The sequence below is a fragment of the Lissotriton vulgaris genome, unplaced genomic scaffold (assembly GCF_964263255.1).
Source record: "Lissotriton vulgaris unplaced genomic scaffold, aLisVul1.2 SCAFFOLD_1373, whole genome shotgun sequence".
Taxonomy (NCBI): Eukaryota; Metazoa; Chordata; class Amphibia; order Caudata; family Salamandridae; genus Lissotriton; species Lissotriton vulgaris.
In genome coordinates, this window is record NW_028255383.1 from 197742 (window position 1) to 210980 (window position 13239).

General features: G+C 45.3%; 1 gene segment (V, D, J or C); it reads left to right on the forward strand.

The window, feature by feature from the left end:
• Positions 1-1122: 1122 nt before the first annotated feature.
• LOC147659150 (immunoglobulin heavy constant gamma 2-like) overlaps positions 1123-13239 on the forward strand; it is a 342076-nt gene continuing 329959 nt past the window's right edge. The window contains exon 1 of the C gene segment in view: positions 1123-1281.

Consider the following 13239-nt stretch of genomic DNA (forward strand, 5'->3'; position numbering starts at 1 on the left):
TGGTTGAGCACAGGTAACTTTAGGGTTGGCGTGTTCCTCTCCCTAATAAGGATTACAGTTGCTGCTTGACCAGGGTTCACAGCCCAGTCAACCAACAGCCCAATTCCTTACAGAGCTGAACGCACGTTTTGTTGTATTTTGAGATAGCTCCTCTAGAGTTCATTGCTGGCATGGAGTTGTGGCTGCGTTTCATCCTCCGCCGCATTCACTCAGTTCTGCCAAGTAACACACCTCAGGGATTGAACTAATGCATTTTACTGCTGGTGTCCGTTTCACCGCACAAAGATGCTAAATCACGCAGATTAAACTAGCTCCTGGGAGCCCAACGAGGCGCTGCAGGCAGTTGACTTTGTGGAGTGTATTCAGGGCAGGCTTGTGGCTGTGGCTTTTCCGGCATACTCCTGCATTTGCTACATACACTTCATCGGCTGCATAATCCTCAGATTTTGACAAAAAATAGTTTCTAACTAGAATGCATCAAAAGTTACTAAGAGGGGGCAAAATGTATTGCCCTATAGTGAAGGTTTATTCGCACCTTTCTGCTGCTTATTGATATATAACGCTTTATTACCTCTGCCCTGACGAGGCGTCGAATATTGCTACATTTTTTTTACAGGTTCTAATGAGGTGCATCCTTGGCCCAGATAGTGTAAAAAGGACGCAATAATGAAGTAATACCATCGTATATTGATCCGCTATTGCGCATATATTGCCTGTTTTTGCTGTATAATTTAGTCAGCTATCTTGCATAACATGGTCCTCGCCTGCCATCTAATTTATAATTTATAAATACGATGCTGTACTTTTGCAAAAAAAGTATGAAACCGCTGCCTTCAGGTGGCCCTCGGTGCCAAGTGAATCCAGATTCACGGATTAACAACAGATGAGCAAACAGGGCTCAGCCTCGGGTGAATCCGGCGCCCTCGGCCAGACCTGTTCCAAGCTTGTTGCTTGGGGCGTCGGCGTCGCACTTAAAAGGAGGGCTGCGCAGGGCTGTTTTGGAACACGTGTGCTTGGCAGCACCAAAGTATTGTCGGCTCTGAACCTCTGAGGGGAAGTCACGTGGAGGCAAAGACGCTTTGCTGAACAAAAAGAACCGTAAGAAGCCTCGTTTCCCAGTTTAACCTGCAGGACAAGCAGTGTCACCCCCTGCCTGGCAGCGGCTGGACTCAAACTTACCCCCGAGGCTCCTGTGTGCGAGCAGCAGCAGTCGGTACTTTTCAGCAACCTCCGCCCCCGAGGCCACGCTGCATTCGGCACAGCCTACGTTCTTCATAAAAGGTAAAATATAATTAAATGACCCGGCCATTTTATAGGCAGGTTGAAAAAACACCTTGTATGGGAATTCAGGGCAATTAGGTGGTACTTTTAAACTGGGGTGTGATGCAAAGCCCCCAAAAATTCTAATGCAAGAAAACACATATTACTTTTGGACTTATAATGCTGAATGTGTAGAGTTTTCATCGAAAGTATGTTATTTCTCGGAGAGTAAAATAGACATCTCTGTCTGTATTCCTTCATCTCAGTATCCCTCTGTTTCAGAAAGATTATCTTTAATTCCTGTCACTTGAGAAATATATTTGGGGATTGTATCCTGTTTTACAGTCATTCAATCAATCAATCAATCAATCAATCAATCAATTATCAATCAGAGTTTTGTAGAGCACACTTCTCACCCATTAGGGTCTCAAATCGCTGAGAGGTGGGTGTGAGCATCTCCGTCGGGATCATTTGAAGAGCCAGGTCTTGAGGCTCTTCCTGGATTGGTGCAGTGTCGGGCCTCCCCTGAGGTGAAGGCGGAGATCGTTCCAGGTCTTGGCTGCGAGGTAAGAGAAGCACCTTCCACCTGCTCTGGTCCTGTAGAAGCATGGGACGGTGGCTAGGGTGAGGTCGGCTGAGCGGTGGTTTCTCTTGGGGGCATGAAGGAAATGCAGTCATTGAGGTATTGGGTTCTGATGTTGTGGTGGGCCTTCAAGGCATGTGTGAGCTGCTTGAAGGTTATTCTTTGACGTGGAGCCAGTGGAATTTGCTGAGGTGTTGGGGTTGTGCTGTGGAATATCAAGGATTAGTCTGGCTGCGGCGTTCTGCACGGTCTGAAGTTTGTGGAAGAGTTTTTTGTTGATCGCGGTGTAGAGAGCGTTGCCATAGTCCAGCCTGCTGGTGATGAGTGTATGAGTGACCATTTTCCTGGAGTATGGTGTTGAAGCATGCAGAGGGGATAGTGTTGATCTGGCGATTCATCATGAGTGATGAGTTTAGTATGATGTTGAGGTTACGTGCATGGTCCTTTGGGGTGGGTGAGTTTCCGAGGGTGATGGGCCACCAGGTGTCGTCCCATGCTGAGGGGGTGGAGCCGAGGATGAGGACTTCTGCTTTCTCCAAGTTGAGTTTCGGGCAGCTGTTCCTCATTCAGGTTGCAGCAGCGTTCATCCCTTCTTGGAAGTTGTGCTTGGTGATGTCGGGTTCCTTGGTGAGGGAGAGGATGAGCTGAATGTCATCGGTGTTAGAGACAATGTTGAGCCCATGGTTTCTGATGATGGTTGCAAGGGGGGCCATGTAGACATTGAAGAAGGTGGAGCCGAGGGAGTATACTTGGGGTACTCCCCATCAGATCTGAGAGGAAGGGCGAGACACTTATTCTCTGTGTTCTGCCTGTGAGGAATGATCGTAACCAGTCTAGGGCCTTTCCTTGGACATCGGCATCATGGAGTCTGGTGGCTAGTGTGCGGTGGGAGACGGTGTCGAAGGCTGCTGATAGGTCCAGGAGGATGAGGGCTGCCTTTTGGCCTTGGTCAAGTAGGGTGCAGATGTCATCTGTGGAGGCGAGGGGGCAGTCTTGGTGCTGTAGTTGCTGCGGAATCCTGATTGAGAGGTGTGCAGGATGTTGTTGTTTTAGATGAAGTGTGCTAGCTGGGTGTTGGCAGCCTTTTCAATGACGTTGACTGTAAAAGGGAGCAGTGGGTTAGGCCTAAAGTTCTTGAGGTCCGACGGATCTGCAGAGGGCTTCTGTAGGAGGGGGTCGACTTCGGTGCGCTTCCAATTGTCAGGGAGGGTGGCGGTCTTGTGGGAGCAGTTGATGGTTCAACATAGCTCGGGTGTAATGGCAGTGGTGGCCCTGTAAAAGATGTGTGGTGGGCAGGGGTCAGAAGGTGCTCCGGAGTAGTTGCTTTTCATGGTCTTCTGTCATGAGTAGGATCCAGGTAAGAAGGGTCTGTTGGGTGGCGTTGCTCGGGGTTGAAGCGGTGCAGAGGTCATGGTTGTCTAAGTAGATAATAATACTTTACACATAGCCGCTAAGTTAAGCCTCACTGCTCTGTACCAAACTAGCAGGTGGTTGAGCACAGGTTCCTCTCCCTAATAAGGATTGCAGTTGCTGCTTGACCAAGGTTCAGAACCCAGTCAACCAACAGCCCAATTTCTTACAGAGCTGAACGCACGTTTTGTTGTATTTTGAGATAGCTCCACTAGTGTTCATTGTTGGCATGGAGTTGTGGCTGCGTTTCATCCTCCGCCGCATTTACTCAGTTCTGCCAAGTACCACACATCAGCAATTAAAGTAATGCATTTTACTGCTGGTGTCCGCATCACCGCACAGATGCTAAATCACGCAGATTAAACTAGCTCCTGGGAGCACAACGAGGCGCTGCAGGCAGTTGACTTTGGGGAGTGTAATCAGGGCAGGCTTGTGGCTGTGGCTTTTCCAGCATACTTCTGCATTTGCTAAATAAACTTCATCGGCTGCGTAATCTTCCGATTTTGAAAAAAATCGTTTCTAACTAGAATGCATCAAAAGTTACTAAAAGGGGGCAAAATGTATTGCCCTATAGTAAAAGTTTATTCGCACCTTTCTGCTGATTATTGATATATAGCGCTGATTACCTCTGCCCTGACGAGGCGTTAAATATTGCTGCATTTTTTTTTTTACAGGTTCTAATGAGGTGCATCCTTTGCCCAGATAGTGTAAAAAGGACGCAATAATGAAGAAATACCATTGTATATTGATCCGCTATTTCGCAAATTTTTTTATCTGTTTTTGCTGTATAATTTAGTCAGCTATCTCACATAACATGGTCCTCCCCTGCCATATCATTTATAATTTATAAATAAGCTACTGTACTTTTGCAGTACAACATTTAGGATGTTGTTGTTTTAGATGAAGTGTGCTAGCTGGGCGTTGGCAGCCTTTTCCATGACGTTGGCTGCGAAAGGGAGCAGTGGGTTGGGCCTGAAGTTCTTGAGGTCCAACGGATCTGCAGAGGGCTTCTTTAGGAGGGGGTTGACTTCGGTGCGCTTCCAATTGTCAGGGAATGTGGCGGTCTTGATGGAGCAGTTGATGGTTTGACATAGCTCGGGTGTGATGGCAGTGGTAGCCCTGTAGAAGATGTGTGGTGGGCAGGGGTTAGAAGGTGCTCCGGAGTAGTTGCTTTTCATGGTCTTCTGTCGTGAGTAGGATCCAGGTAAGAAGGGTCTGTTGGGTGGCGTTGCTCGGGGTGAAGCGGTGCAGAGGTCATGGTTGTCTAAGTTGTTGTAGATCATCTTGATCTTGAGGTGAAAGAAAGAGCTGAGTCTTTTGCAAAGGTCTTGGGAGAGAAGAACGTCAGTAGTTTCACTGTTGAGTTTGGCAAATTCCTGTATGATGGTGAATAGTTCCTTGGAGTTATGGGCACTGGAGAGGATATTGTCTTGGAGGAAGTTTTTCTTTGTGGATTTGAGGAGTTGGTGGTGTGCCGTTGTAGCTGTTTTGTAGGCGGAGCTTGTTTCCAGAGTTTTGCTGTTTCTCAGCATCTTTTCCAGTCTTCAGCAGGAGCGCTTGTGTTCTTGGAGTGCTGTGGTGAACTAGTTAGCTTTCTTGATGTGCAGTCTTGTGGTATTCTGGAGGGGGTGAGTGTGTTGGTGCAGTTGGTGATCTATTGGTGTAAGTTGCTTGCCGCGTTGTTGTTGTCTGTCATAGTTGGGGTGGAGTGCAGGTGGGGGACGGAGTGAGGTATTCTTCTGAGACTTTGTTCTAGATTCTGCCTAAGAGGCGACACGCATGCTTGTGTTTGGTGGGTTTAATAAAGGAAAAACGGATGCAGTTGTGGTCAGTCCAGAGCAATTCCATGTTGTGGCTGAAGAAGATATTGTATCCTCCTGAGAAGATGAGGTTGAGTGTGTGTCGACCTGTGTGCATGGGGGCGGAGACAAGTTGATTCAGCCCTATGTTGGTGAGGTTCTCTTGGAGGGCAGTGGTGTTGGGGATCACTGTGGTTGTGCAGGTGGAAGTTCAGGTCTCTGAGTAGTATGTTGTCTGTGAGGGCGTGGGTTACGATGAGGTCAGCAATTACGTTGGTGAACTAGGTGCAGGAGCCAGGTGGTCTGTAGGCAAGTGTTCTGCATAGCACTGTTCTGTGGTTTGTCTGGATCTGGAAGTGGATGTGTTTCATGGGGGGCAAGGAGTCACGTGAGGCGGTGGTTGTCAATCGGAGGTAGCTTTTGTAGATGACGGAAAGGCCACTCCTGGTTGGGTGGGGCAGTCTTTTCTCAGAATCTTCTATCCATCGGAGATGGCAGTTGCTATTTTGGGTGTGGAGATGGCTTTGGCTCAGTTATCTGTGAGGAAGGCGACGTCAGGCGAGTGAGTGTTGAGGAGGTCTCAGATTTCTAGGGTGTGTCTGTACAGGGAGTGTACGTTGATAAGAATGCAGCTCAGTGGTTTGTGTGTGCTGGCGCCCGGTGGACTGGGGGTTGCTGCCGGGGTCTGGAGGTTGGTGAAGGTGCGGATGGACGTGCCTGTGGTGTACCAGTGGCTTGCCCACTGCGCGCTGCCCCATTAAGTAGGGGTTGGGGGAGGATGTTCAGCTGGGAGGCAGGAGCAGGATCCAATATCCATTTGTGGTAAGGAAGCTCGGTAGGTGAAGTACTTACTGACAGAAGCTGTTCATAATTATAAGGTTCCTTGCAGGAACTATTGTAAGCTCCAGCCATCCAAACTCAAAAGAATGAATAATTTTGATACTGAGCCTCAATGTGATGCTATTGTGAAATGCCTATTCCAGTCCAGAGCAGTGATTTACCAACATAATTCATTCTGTGAATTCTAGGGTTGGTTGACATCTTTTGTGCTATTTAAGTACTATTTTATAGTGGTTTCGCTGATAACAAATTGGTGTATACAAGCACTGCACAATCAGTCAAATCAGTCAAAAGTAAACTAAACATAACAAATTGAAATATTTGAAAATGTGCGTGTGTGTGTGTTGGTGTTCTTGTGCATAAAGGGCTTGATGGGAAAGTGACAAGTCATGACATAGCTGACAATTTGCCCTGTGCCTTTGGATGATTGTCACCTTTAGCTCTTCTTGGTGTTAAGAGCGCTTTACTTTCTGTCCAGATTTAAAGCAATGTTTAAGTCATATTTTTGTGCTATGTGACTATTATCCCATGTTCATAATATGTCAGAGTTATAACTGCTCTATTCCATTCATGATAAAGTGCCACTCAAAGTGTCACACGTATGGCTTTAAAATGTGTCACACATAAAACCAATTGAAATAGTGGCAGCTATGATCACTGAGTAAGAAAGCTTTAAGCAGAAAACATCTTCTGTGCTGTGACGGGCTATAGGCCTAGATGTAGGTAATAGCAATTTACCGAATGGTAAATACCGAATTTTACAGATTCGGTATTCACTATTCGGTAATTGCTATGTAGGTAAAATATTCGGTAAAAATACAGAATCTGTAAGATTCGGTAATTACCGATTCTGTAATTACAGAATCGGTATTTGCCATTGATTCCTATGGGCCTTGAAGCCTATAGGAATCAATGGCAAATACCGAATCTGTAATTACAGAATCAGTAAAATTACAGATTTTGCAAGGGTGACAGGGTGTCACTTTGACACCCTGTTGCACCCCTGTTTCTGCCCTTAGGGCATGTCTGTGTGCCACATGGCACAGGTGTACAGGTGTACATGCACAGATGTGCATGTACACTGGAATTCGTTATTTACCATGGAATAGTATTCCATGGTAAATAACGATTCGGTGAGGGCCTGTGGCACTGACTACAGTGCCACCTACATCTTAATCTACAGAATCGGTAAATTTACCGATTCGGTATTTTACTGATTCTGTATATTTACCGAATCGGTAAATATACCGATTCTGTAAATAAAATGCCCCCTACATCTCAAAAGCCAAATACCGGTCGGAAACGGCCGAAATCGGCCGTTTCCGACCGGTATTAAGGCTCCTACATCTGGCCCATATTGCTGAAAATAACAAGGCAAGATTTCCCTCCCCTTAGTCTCTCGCTTGTAGTTCCTTCCTGGCTGTGGTCTGCTCCTCCTTCCCACATGGGCATACCCACCTCTTTGCTAGAAGATGAACTCTTGCTTTTGTCGTTTCATTTTTAATCTACAAGAATATTCTCTTGATCATTCGGAAAGCAATAACTAGAGTAATTCTTTCCTAGTTCTACGATTAAATAAACAGGGACTGGTCTGCATTGGCATTTATAAATCTTCTCTAGTTACAGCAGACTAGAATGCCCTACGTGTCAGCTGTTTTAAATTTCTGGTGTGTCAATGTCAAGCGTGGGATCAGCCGCAAAGTTACCATTGGTGCAGCAGGTGCAGTAGCCTCAAGTCTTGGATTCCTGAGAGGCCTATTGAACCCTGACAATGCTGTATCATACTACCTCAACATCAGTCTAAGAGACCATTTTCACCAGGGCACATTTTATGCACCACCTTTAAATTATTATGAGCATTGGACCTTGTTGCACACTCTTATCAGCTCACTAACCAGACAACACTATCTATAACTTGCCATTCTAACATGCACTGTGTTGTGACTACACTGTATGCTAATACACTTTAATCCACTCATTGTACTCTACTACACTATACGCTATTACATTCTATGCCACTCAACTATACTCCACTCCTCTCTACACTATTCCACTTTGTGCCACTCCACTGTACACTTCACAACTCTGCACCACTACTGTCTGCTCTCCTTCACTCTATATAACTCCACTCTACAAACCTCTACTTCATTCAATGACACTTACTTGACTTTATTCTACTGTATCACTGTACACTATGCTGTCTAAATTTGCACTCAACTTTATGCCCATACACTCAATTATACAACATTCTACTCCACTCTACGACAGTTTCCAACACTGGACGACACCACATTCCGCTCTACTGTATGACACACCATTCCAATTTGTAACACTTTCCTCAACTCTATTCTATGCCACTTCAATGTATGCTACCCCACTCTACACTAATCCACTGGATCCCACTCCACTCACTGTACACCACTCCATGCAGTATTCCACTGTATTCCATTCCACTGTATGCTACACAAGTACACTCTACACCAAATCTGCTCTATGCTACTCCATTGTATGACATTCTCCTCCACTCTATAACTCCAATCCATAAAAGTCTAGCACACATCATTGCACATTCTACTTCACTCTATCCCTGTACAATCCACTGTCCACCTCTTACTCCACTCCATGCTCATACACTCCAATATACAACAATCTATTCCACTATCAGAACACTTTTCTATACATCAAAGCACTCAGCTCTATTGTATGAGACACCACTACAACTGCTAACAGTTTAGTATCTACGCTACACCAGTTACTTCACTCCATGCCTCTCTATGACAATCAAATACACTGTATTTACTCCATACTACTATTTACCACTACACTCGACTCCACTGTACTGTTGAAGACTTTACCTCACTCTACGCTACTATACAACAATCTACTGCACGCAGCGCTACTGTTTCACACACTATTGTACTCTATGCAGCACCACTCTACTACGCTGTATGTCACTCTCTGACACTTTACTCCTGTCTATACCCCTTCACTCCACTGTTCAACACAGTACTATATTGTATGCCACTATACAACCCTCTACTCCACTCTACTCTCCGATACTCTAGACCACTATACAACACTGTACGCAAATCATTTTATGCCACTGCACCCCACTTTACTCCACTCTACTCTGACGCAGTACTCTTGTCTACTGCACTACTCCACTGTATGCCACTCCACTCTGTGCCACTCAATGACATTTTACACTATAACACTGTATGCGAATCCGCTGTCTTACATACTACATGACTGTACTGTACTGCACACCACTCCACTCTACAAAAATCAATTATACTGTATGCCACTCTACAGTAGTTTATGTCATTTTCAAAACAATCAATCAATCAGAGGCTTGTAAAGCGTGGCTACTCACCTGTAAGGATCTCAAGGCGCTGGGCAAGGGGGTCTGCTGGCAGGAATGGTGGAGGATCATTAAAAAATTTCAGATCTTGAGGTCCTTCCTGAATTAGGTCAGTGACGCTGATTGCCTGAGGTGCAGGGAAAGGGTGTTCCATGTCTTGGAGGTGAGGTAGGAGAAAGATCTTCCTCCGGTTCTGGTCTTATGGATCCTGGGGATGGAAGGGAGGGCGAGTTGGGAGGATTGGAGTTGTTTGGTGGGTATATGGAATGTGAGGCAGTGATTCAAGTATTCTGGTCCTTCGTCATGCAGGGTTTTGTAAGCATGAGTGAGGAGCTTGAAAGTGGCTCTCTTGTTGATTGGGAGTCAGTGGAGTTGTTAGGGATGTGGCTGAGGTGGGTGATGTAGAGGACCGGTCTGGCCGTGGTATTTTGGACATTCTGTAGGTTCTTGAGCTGTTTCTGGGTTATGCTGACGTAGAGTGGATTGCCACAGTCGAGCCTGCTGGTGATGAGTGTGTGGTTACTAAGGGTGGGCGTAGTATGCATAGTCGCGCTACGCGAAGCTACGCGAAGCTACGCGAAGCCGTTCTCGCACTAGGCGAGCTTTGCGTAGCTTCGGGAGCTTGCGTAGTAGCTTGCTGGTCCAGTTCGCCAGCCGTTTTTCATGCTCAGGAGCGCGTAGTGCGTGTTTGGGGTGCTGTCTGCGTGTTCGGGGGATTGTAGCGTGTGACCTTATCCATGTGGTGGGCTATGGGCGCGGCCATCTTGGTTTTTCAATTGTCCCGCCCGCCCGCGTCCCCTACTTCCTCTTCCGGTCGCGAATAACGCGTTCGCGCGGTGCACGTCTTGTTCGGGAACACAACTACTTGTTCACACTGACAAAGTGCGTGTTCGCGTGAAATCTCGCGCGAACTTACCCACATGGTCGCGATGGGCGCGGCCATCTTGTTTTTCATACTCTATGCTATGGTTCTGGGCCTAGTTTTCTATCCACCTTATATATCTGTTCAATCTTTACCTATTTTCACAGTTTTTCTTACTTTTTTTTACTTCTCATCTATCTCTCTCTGTCCCTAAGTTTATATTTTGCATTTTATTTCTACTTTTCCACCTTTTTTTTTAGATTTTTTACTGTTTTATTTTACTTATTTATTTTTCCCCCTAACTTTTTTTCCTTTTGTTCTAACTTTTATTTTCCACCTCCACCTCCACCCCAGAACCATGGCAAAGGGGAGCAGCAGAACCGGCTTGAAGGGCAAGGCGCCTGCGCCCAAGAGCTGGCTGCCTTGCGGCAGAATACGACCTGCAGGGGTGCAGACCCGGAATCTTTTCGGGGAGGCGGAGGTGGCTGCCCTGGTTTTTTTCATCCAGCGCCACCTCCCCTTGACCTTGGCAGCAGGCGGCAGGCCTGGGTCCGGTTACCTTCGAGAGGAGCGTCACCGCCGGTGGGCGAATGTGCGCCGGGCAGTCTACCGTCGCTCGGAAATCCGGCGCACCCACCAGCAGCTGGCCCACCGGTGGGCAGACATTCTGGACAGGGAGCAGGACCTGTTGGACCTGATAGGTGTTGAAGTCGTGGGGCTTGGTGAGTAGCTAGTAATATTAATAATTTAATATATATTATAGTACTATAAGTATTGTGTATAATTCTTGGACGAATAAGTAACACGGTTACTGGTGCGCTTAGTTACATTGCAGATCAATTCCGTCTAAAATTCTTCTGTTATTGTATGACACAGGTGCTGTTCGCCACTTTTCTTACTGGTTTGTACCTTAGCGCTAGCTTGGGCTGCTGATTATTGATGTTAGAGTTTTTAGAGAACTGAAGTTAGTTGATGCTATTGCTAGAGTCTCGTCCTTACATTGTCCTTTAGTGAAATAGTGGTGGATGGATAGTATTAGTTCATATTTTTTTACGGTCTGCATGACGCCTCCTCTGTCACTGAATGCTTAGTTAGTTCTTATTTACCCCACCCCTCCATAGAACCGGTTTGAGTTTGTTTACTGAGTGTTAGGCTTAGCACAGCAATAGCATGGTCAGGTGAGTCAGTAGCAGTTCTGACGCAAGCAACCAACAATTACATGTATGTACAAATTTATGCATGTGTTCTCCATCTCATCATCTATGCATGTTTGCAGGCAAAAATAAAATTGAAATGCTGACTTACTGAACAATTGGCCCGTCTGGATTCTTGAATAGGTGGTGTAGGTCAGGTGGTACTGGCTTTGTTAGTATTCTGTAATCAGAATGTTTATGGCACATTTGATTACTGTTCTATAGGTAGACGGTCTGTGGATCTTGCAAGCCAGTAGTCATTTATACTTCAAAGTCAATTTTATTGGAATTGTTGTTCCCTAAAATGTTTGAGAGGATTTTTGAATGAGGTCTTTGTTTCACAGCACTTAATGTTTCTCTTTCTTTATTATTTCTTACATGATCAGCACGACCCAAGGGCAAGAAGACGGGGCCTGAGTTGGCGGGACAACCACAAGAGGAGCGCTCCTCTACCGAGGATCCTGCTGCTGGCCCCAGTAAGTCCTACAGTGTTTATATTATTAACAAATATATTTCCCTAACTTTTTAACGCACCTTATTTTTTCCAACCTATTAACCCTCCTTCCTAATTCAATGTTAGCAAAACCTTCTTTGGTCTTAAATTTGTTTTCCAAATTTTGGGTAACCATCCAATGCCATCCCTGACTTTCAGTCCCTTCAAACTGCCTCTGCCCCAAGACTCTTTGTGCTACTACTATTAGACTGTGTGTAGCTAAGCTTGCCCTGTTGGCCACTCTTTAGTTTAGGTATTCTTTTGAATAAAACTGTGATAGGATAGCTGTAGCCACTGGGTCCACTCCTGTCTTTTGCGTTGTCCTCTGTAATCTCCAGTCTTTGTCAATTCCCACCAACAAAATTGCACAACCAGATGTTTGCCTACTAATTTTTGTTCAGTTAGTATACTTCTACTACTGTTGTGGTTATTATTCTCTGCACATACACAATCACATACAGAACTATGCACAAGAAAATAGGATGTTGCTGATGTTGGCGATAGGGAGGTTGGACCTTACACCCTGGTCACAGAACTCAGTCAGAAGAACCCATAATCCAATGACCGTCTAGTTTACCTAAGTGTCTCAGTCATAGTCATTTGTCCCACTCCCGACCCCCACACGAAGATAGTTAGATATATATACCCAATGATTTTACACAACCCAGGCCAGAACAGAAGAAGACCCTTTCGCTCACTCACTCGTTTCAGTCCACAACACCCCAGAAACTGAAAATATACCACTGAGTCTATGTGCAAGTTCAAAAACTTTATTTTTTTAATAACAAGCTTTGTATTGTTGTAACTTGTAAGTATTTCCATGAAAAACATCCTGCTCCACCATGCAAAATGAAGAAGATTAAATACTGTACATTTTGTACATCTAGTGCACGATAGAGAAATGTGTGAATTGTGGGAGACCTCTTACCGTTGAACGTATACTGTTAGTGGTTACACATGCATCTTTCGAAAGCTCTGCAAATCCCTTGTTTTGTAGAAGGCAATCTTCTCTTCTCATCTGCCTATGAGAAAAATGTTGCACGTTAGACAGTGAATACAACTATGCCAGTTTTTAGCAGTCATGGCAAAAAGTGCAACATTATGGATAAGCAAAAGGGACTAACAATACTGGTTTGTCAATTGTATGCAACACTCATGTGGCCTCAATGGTGTCTTTCTTACTGTGCAACAAGCTGCGAGGTAACATGGGCAAAGCGGTAGACCCGGATCTAAAAATGGTTATATGGCTCAGGCTAACTTTCCAAAGACTAGAGTAGGAGTAGATTAGATGACCCTAGGGACCATCTAATAAATTAAAACTAAACTCTGTCTAATGTGACTGCTGCACATTAGGACGCAATTTGTACTAGTTACACTGTCAGAAAGATTCATGTTGTACGTAACTGTTTTTTCAATCTTCCTTCCTGGTGAAAAAAGT